This window comes from Corapipo altera, unplaced genomic scaffold (assembly GCF_003945725.1).
Source record: "Corapipo altera isolate COAL_440 unplaced genomic scaffold, ASM394572v1 64, whole genome shotgun sequence".
Lineage (NCBI taxonomy): Eukaryota > Metazoa > Chordata > Aves > Passeriformes > Pipridae > Corapipo > Corapipo altera.
In genome coordinates, this window is record NW_020884893.1 from 11,262,025 (window position 1) to 11,273,716 (window position 11,692).

The following is an 11,692-nucleotide window of genomic DNA, read 5'->3' on the forward strand; positions in this document are numbered from 1 at the left end:
CCGACCATTTTGCCTACAGTACACCCGGAGATGGAAAGAAATGAACATCATGTTTGCTCCAGTCTGGGAATATTTCTCTCCAGCATCCAATGCAGCAGACTGAGCTGGTTAAATCTCCCTCCTTCCTGGACACTCATCAAGCTCCTCGATGAGTGAAGGATGGGGGGGGAAATGATGCCTTGTCCCCCTGCTGCATCCCCTCTCCCCCACTGAATGTGTTTGAGAAAAGATTCCCTCTTTAACCTAAGGAGAGGACACTACTTGCATCACAGGACAGCTGAGAGCGTGGTTTTTTGCAGGGGGGAGGTGCTTTAGAAATGGAAATATTCATTAAAAAATCAGGTTTTAAATACATGACTAAGCTGTGCCAGTTCCTGGGCTAGTTGTTCCTGGGTGACTGAGCTGTTTCAGGATCTGTGGGATCCTCCACTGCCCACCTCCTTTGCAGAAGTAAAAAGATTTTTAGCATTACTCACTCTCTTTTGGAAGAGCATATAGCAGACACCAACAAACAGGCATTTTAAAGTTTTTGGAGGCTGTTGGTTGGGATTTTATTTTGGTTGGGATTTTATTTACAGCTTGAACCGCTGCTTACAGCAGGCAAATCCCAGGAGAGTTTGCAAACCTTCGGGTGGGTGCTTGCATCTTGCACCCAGCCTTGCCAGGGGATGAGATGTGTCTCGTAAAAATGAGACGTGCAGAGACAGAGAAGCAGCGCTGCAGGATTCGGTGGTGAGGGCAGTCACTGTCATCAGCTGGGGCTGGGGGATCTCTGCCTCGGGGCGGGGAATGTTTTTCACTTCGGGCGTTTACCCACCAGGAAAAGCTCAAACGTTTCGGTTCCCTCAGAGAAACAAAGTGATTTGCAATAACAGCCCTTCCTGCAGCTCGGCTGAAGGAAGTGGGTTATGAGTTTAAATCAGCTCGTTCTGTGAAGGTGCTGACCCGCAGACGGTGGCCCCTTCCTGGCAGCAGTCCCCACACACTGACACCCCATTTGCCCTTTGCCTGACATTTCTCTCTGTTGGTGCCTCGCACAGACCCACCTTCGCCAGCACGGCTGGATTTCAGCGCTGTTAATATGTCTAAAGTGCAAATAAACACCTCCTGCTTTCAGCTGTGAGTCGTCTGGCTTCTTTTAAAGCTTTATGGGAATTAGGGGGCCGGTGGGCTGGAGCAGGGACCTGCCTGTTCAGGCAGCGATGATGAGCTTCCCAGTTCTCTGCAGACAGGGAGCTGCTGGGAGGCTGCAGGCAGCCAGCAGAGCGATCTGGGACAGGCATGCACTGAGGTCGGCGCCCAGAGTCTGCTCAGCACCACTCAGAAGTCCAGCAGAGTCCTGAAAACCTCCAGCTCCCACCTCATCCAGAGGAAACCCAAAGAAAAAGCTTAAATTTGCAAATGCGATCTTCTTCTCCCAATCTCTTCTTCTTCTCAATCCTCCAGGGAGGATTGGGACATTAGGATCAGATCTGGTCCCTACTCCTTGCACACACTCCCCAGATCTGGGCTTCTCCAGAGCTCTGAACTCTTCTCCTCCTTTGCTGAAAGAATACCCACGCCTCTGAAAGCTGTCCAGCTCCTCTTCATCTTCACACATGGATCCTATCCAAGGTGCTACAGCTCCCCACAGAACCAGCTTTGGTTCACACAGCCCATGGGAGCTGCAGTACCCTGTCAGTGCTTGATTTTGGCATGATTGATTGAAAAAAAGCATCACCACACCCTGGGGAGGGAGGGCTGTGTAGGAAGTGCCGGAAAACTCTGCTCTTGCCCTCAGCATCTCTGTGCCCAGATCCACCTTCTCCAGTGTCCCCTCACATCACAGTTAATGATGATTTAAAGATCTGTATCCTGAGAAGCATCTCTGAGTCCCAGGGACATTTGCAGCCATAAATCTGCTCATTTTTCTATATCTTGCATCTGTCAAATCAGCAAAAGCCAGTAAGGATGTGTGTGTTGGGCTGATGTCTCAGATATTTGGGGTTGGATTGTTTTCTTTTTAATCTCTTGCTTTGCGGTCTCCTTTATTCTCAGACAATGTTGTTTCCCCCTGTGAACTGGGTGGGGGGATAATGAGCTCCTTCCCTTCATTGGCTGTGTGTGCAATTAAGGGTCAACCATTAGCACATGAGCTTCTTCACAGCTGGTGATGGGACAACAAAGCAGCCCTCAGTCCTTCAGCCCTCCTTCCTGCCCTGGCTGCCAGGGAGGCTCCTTCCCTCCCAAAGAGCAGCCACTGCTCTCTGTGGGACATTCAGGGGACCTGCTCAAAATGTGTGGGCACTGCTGACTGCTCAAACCCTCCCCAGGGCTCTTTATCCCCTGGGACCAGAAGGGTGGAATTGTCCCTGGAGCAACCAGCATGGGCAGCTCCCGGTCTGTCCCGGTCCCCACTTGTGGCATGGGAAGGGGAGGACACAGCACATTTTAGAGAGTGGGTAAAGGGACAGGGAAGGTGAGGAGCTGTCTCCCAGCAGCTCTGCCAGCCATTGGAAGGGCCACACGCAAGCATTTGCTGCTGGCAGGAGGGGGCCAGTGCCACTGGAGTTGCTGTGCCATGGTTACATCCTGAACCATCACCTCTTTTGGGCTCCTGGCTTGTGATGAGCTGAATGTTCTTCTTCCCCTCCCTTGGCTATGTGTTGTCAGGTTTGAAGGTGCCTAAAATCAGATGAGAGGATTGTTTTGCTGTCTGCTTTTCCCACAGCCTCTCTGTCACAGCACTGTGGAGCAATGATCTTATCTGCAATGATCTTATCTGCAACAGGAAACTGAAAGCAGACTTTTAACTCCTTTACGCAGATTAGACCCAACCAATAAATCAAATATGGTGGGAATTCTCCTGCTGACATTAATGGGATCAGGATCAAGCATGGAAATTTGGCAGCATTTCTTGCTTCATTAAATAAACCCCTCTTGGTTGAGGATTTATTGCAAACATAGTCAAGATTTGTTATATTACAGAGAACTTTTGAGCTGACAACCCAGGGAAGCCAGTCAGGCAGAAATAACAGGCACATGTACAGATGCACAGATGTACAACTACCTTTTTCCTCCAAAATGCAAAACTATTTTTCTTGGCATGCAAAACACTCTACAAGAAGAAAATATCACCATCAGCAGCAGTTAAATGCATGGAACTCAACTCTGATTAATTCTTTGTTTCGTTTTGCACAGGTTGGCTAAAACCTGGCTATGACTGAGCTCCCCCACTCAATTCAGGGGTGTTGGTGTGGCCAGTGAAGCCCTGAGTGTTAAACAAGTGTGGGTTGGCTGCCCTGTGCTGAGAACAGGGGCTTGTACCTTTGTGCCAGAGATTTCCAGAGCCAGGGAGGGCAGGAGCTGCTGCAGACAAGGGCTGGGCCTGCTGGGAACTTTGCCGGGGACTTTGCTGTGGAACTGAGATGGTGCACAGGGTCCCTGCTGGGCAAACAGGGCATTGCCATAACGTGAGAGCCCCCAGGCCCAGGCTGGGTGTGAAGCTGGAGGAGAAGTGAGCAGGAGGCTCCCACAGGATTCAGCTCCCCATTACTCCGGGCAGTGGGACTTTGTGGAACACCTCTTATGGCATGGTGGGAGGCTGCAGTGTGCACACAAAAAGGGATGAGTCACTCAGGTCACTAATGAAAGGTCACAGCATCCTCAGATTCAGTGAGAAGTATTTATTTCTTCAGCAAAACAATTTCATTGCTAAACTACCTTTGTCTGCAGTAATAACAGGCCTGACAGGTTATGTTATTTACCAAGGATATCGATCAGACTGGGAAGGAATAGTAGATGCAATTACTCAAGGTGGCCTGAGAAAAACTGGTAAATATGCCAAGGACTGGGTGCTACTGGTGAAGATTTTAATAGAAATGAAAAGTGAGAGTCTTTGTCTACACTATGCGGAGTGTTTTGGCATCCAGGAGACCAACAGCTTGAGAAGAAGAGCAAATCACAGAAACAGAGCAACACTTAGCGTGACTGTGTGAAGCCATCAGTCTAATACTGCTCCTGCAGTGCGTGCAGTTATAAATAGGTGATGCTGTGCCTGGACCCGCGGAGCGGGCGGGCTGAGGACGCGCTGGCAGCTCCCGGCAGCGGCTGCGCCGGGAACGCGCATTGGAATGAGCGCTGCACAGCGACTGCGGCTGCACCCGCGGGCAGGGCTTCGGCCTGCACCACCTGCTGAGCCCAGCCCTAAAGGAGTTGTGCTCGTTTTCACACCATCCCTTTAAATACCCCTCGGCAGCAAGCCCTCCCTGCCCCCTGCCATCAGTGCCCATCGCTGCTGAGGCAGGTGCCAGCACAGGAGCGGGGCATGAGAAACCCCCGGGAGCTGCCCTGTGCCTGCACTGCCTCCCCAGCATCCTGGGAGGAAACTATCGTTTGAATTTTGCCCAACACCTCTGCTCTGACATGAACAGGAGACACTCAGGTCTGATCCAGGGCTCTCTGAGGAGCCCTTCGTGCCAAGGCACAGCACAGCCAGCATGAAATTATTCTGCTTGTTTGGGCTCACGGGCAAAAAGTTTGCCCCAAGGGGCATCAGAGAGCTCCCAGGCTTCCCAGGGGCACCACAGCTTCTCCTCAGAGAGGCTGCTTCCATGCTGGGCAGAGGACATCCAAGGACAGGAGGCAGATTAACTCTGTCCTGGCTGCCTTTGCTCTGGTGAGGAGGTGCTGCTCAGCAGGGATGGGGACAAGCACCCAACCACACACACCACAGCTCCCAGTGTGCTCTTGCCAGCACAGCCCACCCTGCAGCACCGCCGTGTCTCCAGTCCAGGCACAGCAGTGAGGAGGTGTCCTGGCAACAGGAAGGTGCTGGCACAGAGGAGAGCTCAGGGCAGGTTCACTGGTGGTGATGCCAAGAGCCAGACACTCTCACTGAATTAAGTGTTACTTGGTTTTGGAGGTAAAAATGTCCCTTTAAAAGTGTGCAGTGGTGGGAAGGCCACACAGTGCCACGCTGAGAGTCCAGGGCAGAGGGGGATGCAGAGCTCCCACAGGATGCTGCTCATCCAGGAGCCTGGGGCTGCCCAAGAACCCCACGGGTCTGCAATACCCATCACGGGATGCTGCAGCTTCCCCAGGGCAGTTTCATAACTCCTCATCCCAATATTTACTTCCAGCAGCTCTGGTCAGCCCCAGTGGGAGTAAACCCAGCAGCACAGAAGGCAGGAGGAGGGTTTATTTTCCTTTCCAGTGCTGCATGGGTGAGGAGCAGAGGGTGTCTCATGGATAAACCTGCAGACTCAGCCTGGGAGTTCAGGACACATCATCTCCCAAAGCCACAGCACAGGATGGGCACTGGGCTTGCAGTCACATCAGCACCTCCAAATCCCAGGTTGGGTAAGCTCACAGCTCTCATCTGCCTCCACGAAGGGGACTGTTGGCATGCAGTTCCCAGGCTTGAACCCCCAGACTCATGCCCTGAGTCTGTGCCTGGCCGAGTGGAGGTGCCTTGGGGGGTACCTGGATGAGCATCACCACCTGTCACTACTCAGCTCCCACCCCAAGAGACTCTCAAATAAAGGACCTAAAAGTCAACTAAATATTTCAGAACCCAGAGAAGTCTTTGATTTATTTTTCCATTTAGCTCAGGTGGCTTGCCTGCCTCCGGAAAAGCCTACTGTTAATTAGATTCCCTTTAACTGATTCATGACAGATCTGCCTCCTGATGCCTGGAACAGCTGTGATTCCTGTGCTGCTGTTTGCTGTAACCCCAGGGACACCACACAGCCCCTGAGTGTGGCTGGGAAGAAAGGCCCAGGGCTGGAGCAGGGGACAAGCAGCTGGGCCAGGCATACACAGGGACATTTTTGTATTTGTAATTCAGAGAGGATGCTTCTCATCTCCCCAGTTAGTCCTGCCAGAAAAAAGCCTGGAGAGAAGCAACTGGAAACCCTCTGCATATAAAGAAGACTTAGTAAAATCTGCAGTTTTAAGGTGGAGGAAGAAATAAGTCCCCAGTGCAGTGCTTACACTGCAGGAGAAGACAAATATTGTCGTTTCATTCTGTTCATTCCCCACAGGGAACCTGCTGTGCTCTCAGGCATGGGCAGCTGGGAACATTTCACAGGGCATTTACAGCTCTATCAGCTGGGAAATCGCTTGTGGCCCCAAAGCCAGAACCGTTCTGGCCAGTGGAGTCAGGGAGCAGCCGTGGAGCATCGCTAGCAGGGGAAGAAAAATGCAGCTTGGAGGAATCAAGCCCTGCATTGAAATAAGTTGGCGCCTGGGTGGGAAGCTCAATCAACCTCTCAGTGCTGGTTCCCTGAGCTTGAGAGGCAGAACAGGAAAGGACATCTTGAGTTTTACTAATAAATGTGTTTTTCCCCAGTTGAAGTGCTGGGGCCAGTTTGTTTCCTACCGGGTTATTTTTATCACCGAGAGGAGCCATTTGCTGTAAACTGTCTGCCTGGGAAGCAGAGCCCCGGGGGGGCACCACCCTGGCTGCAGGACGGGCAGATCCCACCCGGGACTGGACCCACCACCATTCCTTCCTGGATGGTGCTGCCTCCTGCCCCACCAGCCTGCGGTGCCCTGCAGTGGCACCTGGGCAAGGAGGGTGCCATGGGATGCAGGGACCTGGTTATTGCCCTTGGCACTGGAGCCACACACGGTGCTCCCCGGGTGCCCCATGGGCTGCGATGTGCCACACAGCATTGCCAGAGCCCATCACTCCCCAGGGGTGTCCCACAGCATCCCTGCAGCAGTTCAGGGCTGTGCCAGTGCAGGGCTGCCATGGCATGGCCTGCCTGGTATGAAAGGGGCGAAGCTGTAACTGGGGAACCCTCTGAAAGAGCCTCACGTACTTGCAATTTGTTCCCAGACCCTTTTTTCCCCCACCCCTGACCTTCCTGGCAGTCCCAGAGGCTGTGAGGCAGGGAAGTCATTTATAGCCTCGTGATGTCCATGGTGGGAGCAGAGGCAGGCTCGGGATCAGGCCCTGCTCTCCCTGTGGCCAAGGATATGCCCATATTTCTGTGGTGAGTCTGCAGTGGCAGTGGCAGCTCATCTCCACATTCACCTTCCCCAGAAGCAGGACCCTCCTCCAGACACGCTCCCAAAGCCTCTCTCCTTCATCACTGGGATCCAGGGGCTCCTGACAGGGACCAGCCCACCCCAGCACCAGCAGCAGCACCACAGAGCCTCCCACCCCCAAACCCCAATCCAGACTTGCTGCTCGCTCTGATTTAACAGGCTCTCAGTAAGTATTTCCACAAATTTTTAAATACAGGCATTTATCTTTTATCTTATTATTTTATAATTAGAGCAAAGATCCTCAAACCAAATAAGTGAACCAACTAAAGTGTCTGAGATCAAGAACTTGCCAAAGCAGAGCAGCACCTTTTCCGTTTGGTTGTGGTCCAGGCACTTTATGGCAGGTACTTTTTACCTGGCTGATGTTCAACTGACAGTTTTCCAAGCACATAAAAAACTTATTAGGCTGAAAATAGAGTCTGTGACCATAAACTGTCAGGAGCACTGTCAGCATTTCCAGCCCATGTCTGCTTTGTGTACAGCCACTGGGAGATCAGGCTGCTGGGGGAGCAGGATGGAGAGGATGGGGCTGTGCAGCCCTTTACAGGACCCATTTTGGGTAGGAAGGGTATTTTGGAAAGGCTTACTAATGAGCTGTGGGGTATCAGGAGGCAGCATGGCTGGCACTGGGCAAGGTGGTTGAAGACAGTCATATGTGGAGCTGTGTCCACCTGTCCTGGGTTTGAAACCTGGAAGCCGCATCCCTGGAGACCACGTGGAGGTGATCTGCACTTGCAACCAGTTTATATCCAACACTTCATTAACTCCATTGCTGAGCTTCCAGATCACAGTGCAGAGCAAAGTGCCTGCAGCCATCTGAGCTCCAAAGACCCCGGGAGGGAGGCAGTGGGAATTCTGAGAGCAGGGAGAAAGCATGAGATTACTGAGCCTGCAGTAACCCTGAGCATGGCCAGAGGACACAGACAAGGCAGCTCTGCTGAGCAGGAGGATAATTTACAGGATGATTTATGGAGTCATGGGGCAGAAGTAAACACAGCTATGTCCAGCCTGGGCCCCATCAGGGACTCCGTGCCCAGCTCATGGTGCTGCCTGGCTGGGGTCAGCCCAGCAGTGCCTGCAGCCTGTTGTGGTGTAAGGAAACACCATCTGGGCAGCTGCAGCTGGCTGTCATTCACACGTTGATAACTAATACTTTTCAGAAATTAAGTAATCCATTGCTTTAAAAATACCCCGTGGCATCACCAGGCTATCTATAACCTCGGTATTAAATGGCATTAAACCCAGAACAGCTGATGCTTTTACTAAGGCAAACAAAAGCATCAATTTGGTGTTTAAAAATAACCAAAAGAAGCAGAGAACACCAGGATGGTCCCCAAGCCCCCAGAGAGCTGGAGCACCTTGTGGCCAAAACCAAGGAGGGGGCTGATGCCTGATGGGACGTGGGACTGACTCAGACAGACCCACACCACTGGGTCTCTGGTTAGTGCCTTTCATTTGAGACTGCTAAGCAGCTTTGCTTATTTCAATCCATTAGAACTAGAAAAGCTTTTTAATAAACTCCCTGCCAGCCTGGAATTAGTAGATGTGGGCCAATTAGACACATTAATTAGGCACTGGTTTAAACACAGATGAAGTTTGACTTTGTTTACCAACCTCAGAGGAAGCAGCTGATCAGAGTTCACCTCCAGAGGACTGAAAAAAAGGCAACTTTACTCCCAGTCACAAGCACCTCACAACAGAAACACAGCGCTTCGACTTCGGTTTTATTTTCAGAGCTCCCGCTTTCTCTCTGCCTCCCCATGCAATAAAAACGAGACATTTAATCTCATAATGCAACTTCTCACTGAAAATCAATGATAAAGTACATTATCTTGCCTGTCCTGAGCCTGTGGCTCCGGCTTGACCTCCCTCGAGTGCAGCGAAGTCGGGGGGAAGACAAAGGTTGAACTGGAGGGTTTGGCAGTGGGAAAGTGGGAAACTTTCCTGTGCCTCAGGAGGGGCAGGACAGGCTGGCCCTGCACAACAGCCATCTATCATGGCAGACATGGGTTTGGAAACAAACTGTGGAGGATTTAGTTAGTCCATGAGCAGCTAAGATTGATGCTGCTGCTAAAGGAAACTGGGCAAGGGCCTTGTGCCTGTTGTCACTCATGGGTAGAGAGCATCTCCCAGGGTTTTCCACACTGGAACCTACAATGGCCCAACAGAGCAGATGGCTTTGAATAACAGGCTACAGCATCAGTTTAACACTCCAAATATTACCTGGGGACTGCAGAATTTGACCTGTGAGGCACTGGAGGCACTAGAGGCTCCAGAACTCCTCCTAAAAGATGCGTGACAGGCGCCCAGCAATGCAGTCACCTTAAAAATTCCTTCCTCCAGAACCAACAGGAGCTCAATTAGCAGCCCTGGGCCCATCTCCAAGGTGGGATGTCATTGCTGACCAGTGGAAAAAATTCCCAGCAGCAGGTGAAGCGTATCCACTCGAGCAGGCAGCCCCCCCACGTCTCTGGGTCGGGATGTCTGACGGCATCCCAGGCCCCGTTAGCAGGGCTGCAAACACACCACAGGGAACACAAACCAGACACATTCCTCCAGCACAGGCTGTGCCACATGATTTAGGGGGCTGTGAGCGCTGCGATGTGAGCAGCAAACCGACAGCTCGTGCTGCTGCTGCTGGATGGATGGATGGGGGAGTCTATTTTTTCTCCAATAACAACTTTCACTAATGGTGCTGGCACAGAGGCTCAGCCAGGAGGAGGGAAGTGGCAAGTGTCCAGGGTGAAAAAGAGTTCACAATTACAGTAGGAAAGGCCACTGTGTCCCTTGTACTGGCCATGGAAACGCTGAGGACAGGGCTGGAAGGGGCTCTGGGAGGGCATTGAGTCATCCCCTGCTTCAGGAGAGCATCTGCTGTACCCAGAGCATTTTCAGCAGGTACCCAGACATCTGCTTATCTTATTTTTAAACTCCTCCAGTGACAGAGTGCCACAATCTCCCCCAGCAGTCTGTTCCAGTGTTTCACTGCCCTCATGGTTAAAAAATTTTTCTTATGTCCAATGCAAACCTCCATTGTTGCAAAGAAAGACCAAAGCATCTTGTCCTCTCCAGAGAGAGAAGCAAGATGGATGAAGAGGGATGTAAGCCTCATTGTTTTATTTCCAGCCAAAAGAGAGTTTATTTCTTGAACAAGATACTATCTCCTGCAACACACAACTCAGAAGTATCTTTCTATTTTTAAAAGTGAAGTATAAGAGTTACATAAAAGCTGTGGAAACCAGGAATGAGAAACAGGGTCTTCACTTTGTGGGCTCTGCCTCCTACCCCAGCTAATTTCCCCACTCCTTGGAGCTGACCTGGGCTGTCCACAGCCCATCAGTGTGAGGAGGCTGCACTCACTGCCCTCCTTACCAGCACAGGGCTGACAGGCCCCACGCCCCTGTCAAAGAAAGCAGCAGAAACCATGAACCTGGTTATTTTGTTCCTTTCTGCCCTCTTAAGACAGCACTGGACACAAGAAGGCAGACTGTCTGCTCTGGTGACCGGCTGTGAAAAGCAGAGATGAGGCAGATAATGCAGGCAGAGAACACAAAATAGATAACTCAGATAGATAACACAGACAACACAGATAGACAACACTGATAACACAGACAGATAATACTGGTGACAGATAACATGGGTAACACAGGCAACACAGACAATATGGGTGACACAGATAGATAACGGGGGTAACACAGCAAACACTGTTCCTCAGTGCCCTGGGCGTGAAGCAGCACTCCCTGCCCACAGCTGGGCAGAGCAGCAGGAGCGAGGGCTGCCTGCACTGGATGGCACCACAGGGTACTTCGGGACAGCCACACAGCCCTAAAGGCCCTTTCTGCCAGGAGGGCAGGTGCTGGCAGGAGAACCTCCTCCAGCCTGGGCGCTCACAGCCAGGGGCAGCTTTGGGGGCAACGGGGCTGTCACCAGCGCCACCGGCACGGGACGAACCGCGGCCTCGCCAGGGCTCACCTGCAGCCGGGGGCCGCCAGCTCTGCCCAGGGTGCCAGGTACGGGGGGCTTGGGACACGGCGGAGCCAGCCTTGGTGTGAGTGCGAGCCGGTGACCGAAGCAGCTGCTGCCTACGGAGCCGGTGCGGGCAGCGCTCAGGAGGCGGTGCCCGGGGCACTCCGGAGGCGCTGCGCGGTGCCCGCGGTCGGTGCGGGGGAGCCGTGTGCGGTGTGCGGTGTGCGGTGTGCAGTGTGCGGGGGACAGTGTGCTGTGTGCTGTGTGCGGTGAGCGGTGTGCTGTGTGCTGTGTGCGGTGAGCGGTGTGCTGTGTGCTGTGTGCTGTGTGCGGGGGACAGTGTGCGGTGTGCTGTGTGCGGTGTGCGGTGTGCTGTGTGCGGTGCCCGGTGTGCTGTGTGCTGTGTGCGGTGTGCTGTGTGCGGTGCCCGGTGTGCTGTGTGCTGTGTGCTGTGTGCTGTGTGCGGGGGACAGTGTGCGGTGTGCTGTGTGCTGTGTGCTGTGTGCTGTGTGCGGGGGACAGTGTGCGGTGTGCTGTGTGCGGGGGACAGTGTGCGGTGTGCTGTGTGCGGTGTGCGGTGCCCGGTGTGCGGTGTGCGGTGCGCGGGGGGCGGTCGCGGGGGTGCGGGGGGGCGGTCGGGGGGCGGTGGCGGGGCCATGCGGAGCGCGGGCTGAGCGCGGCGGCCGCCCCT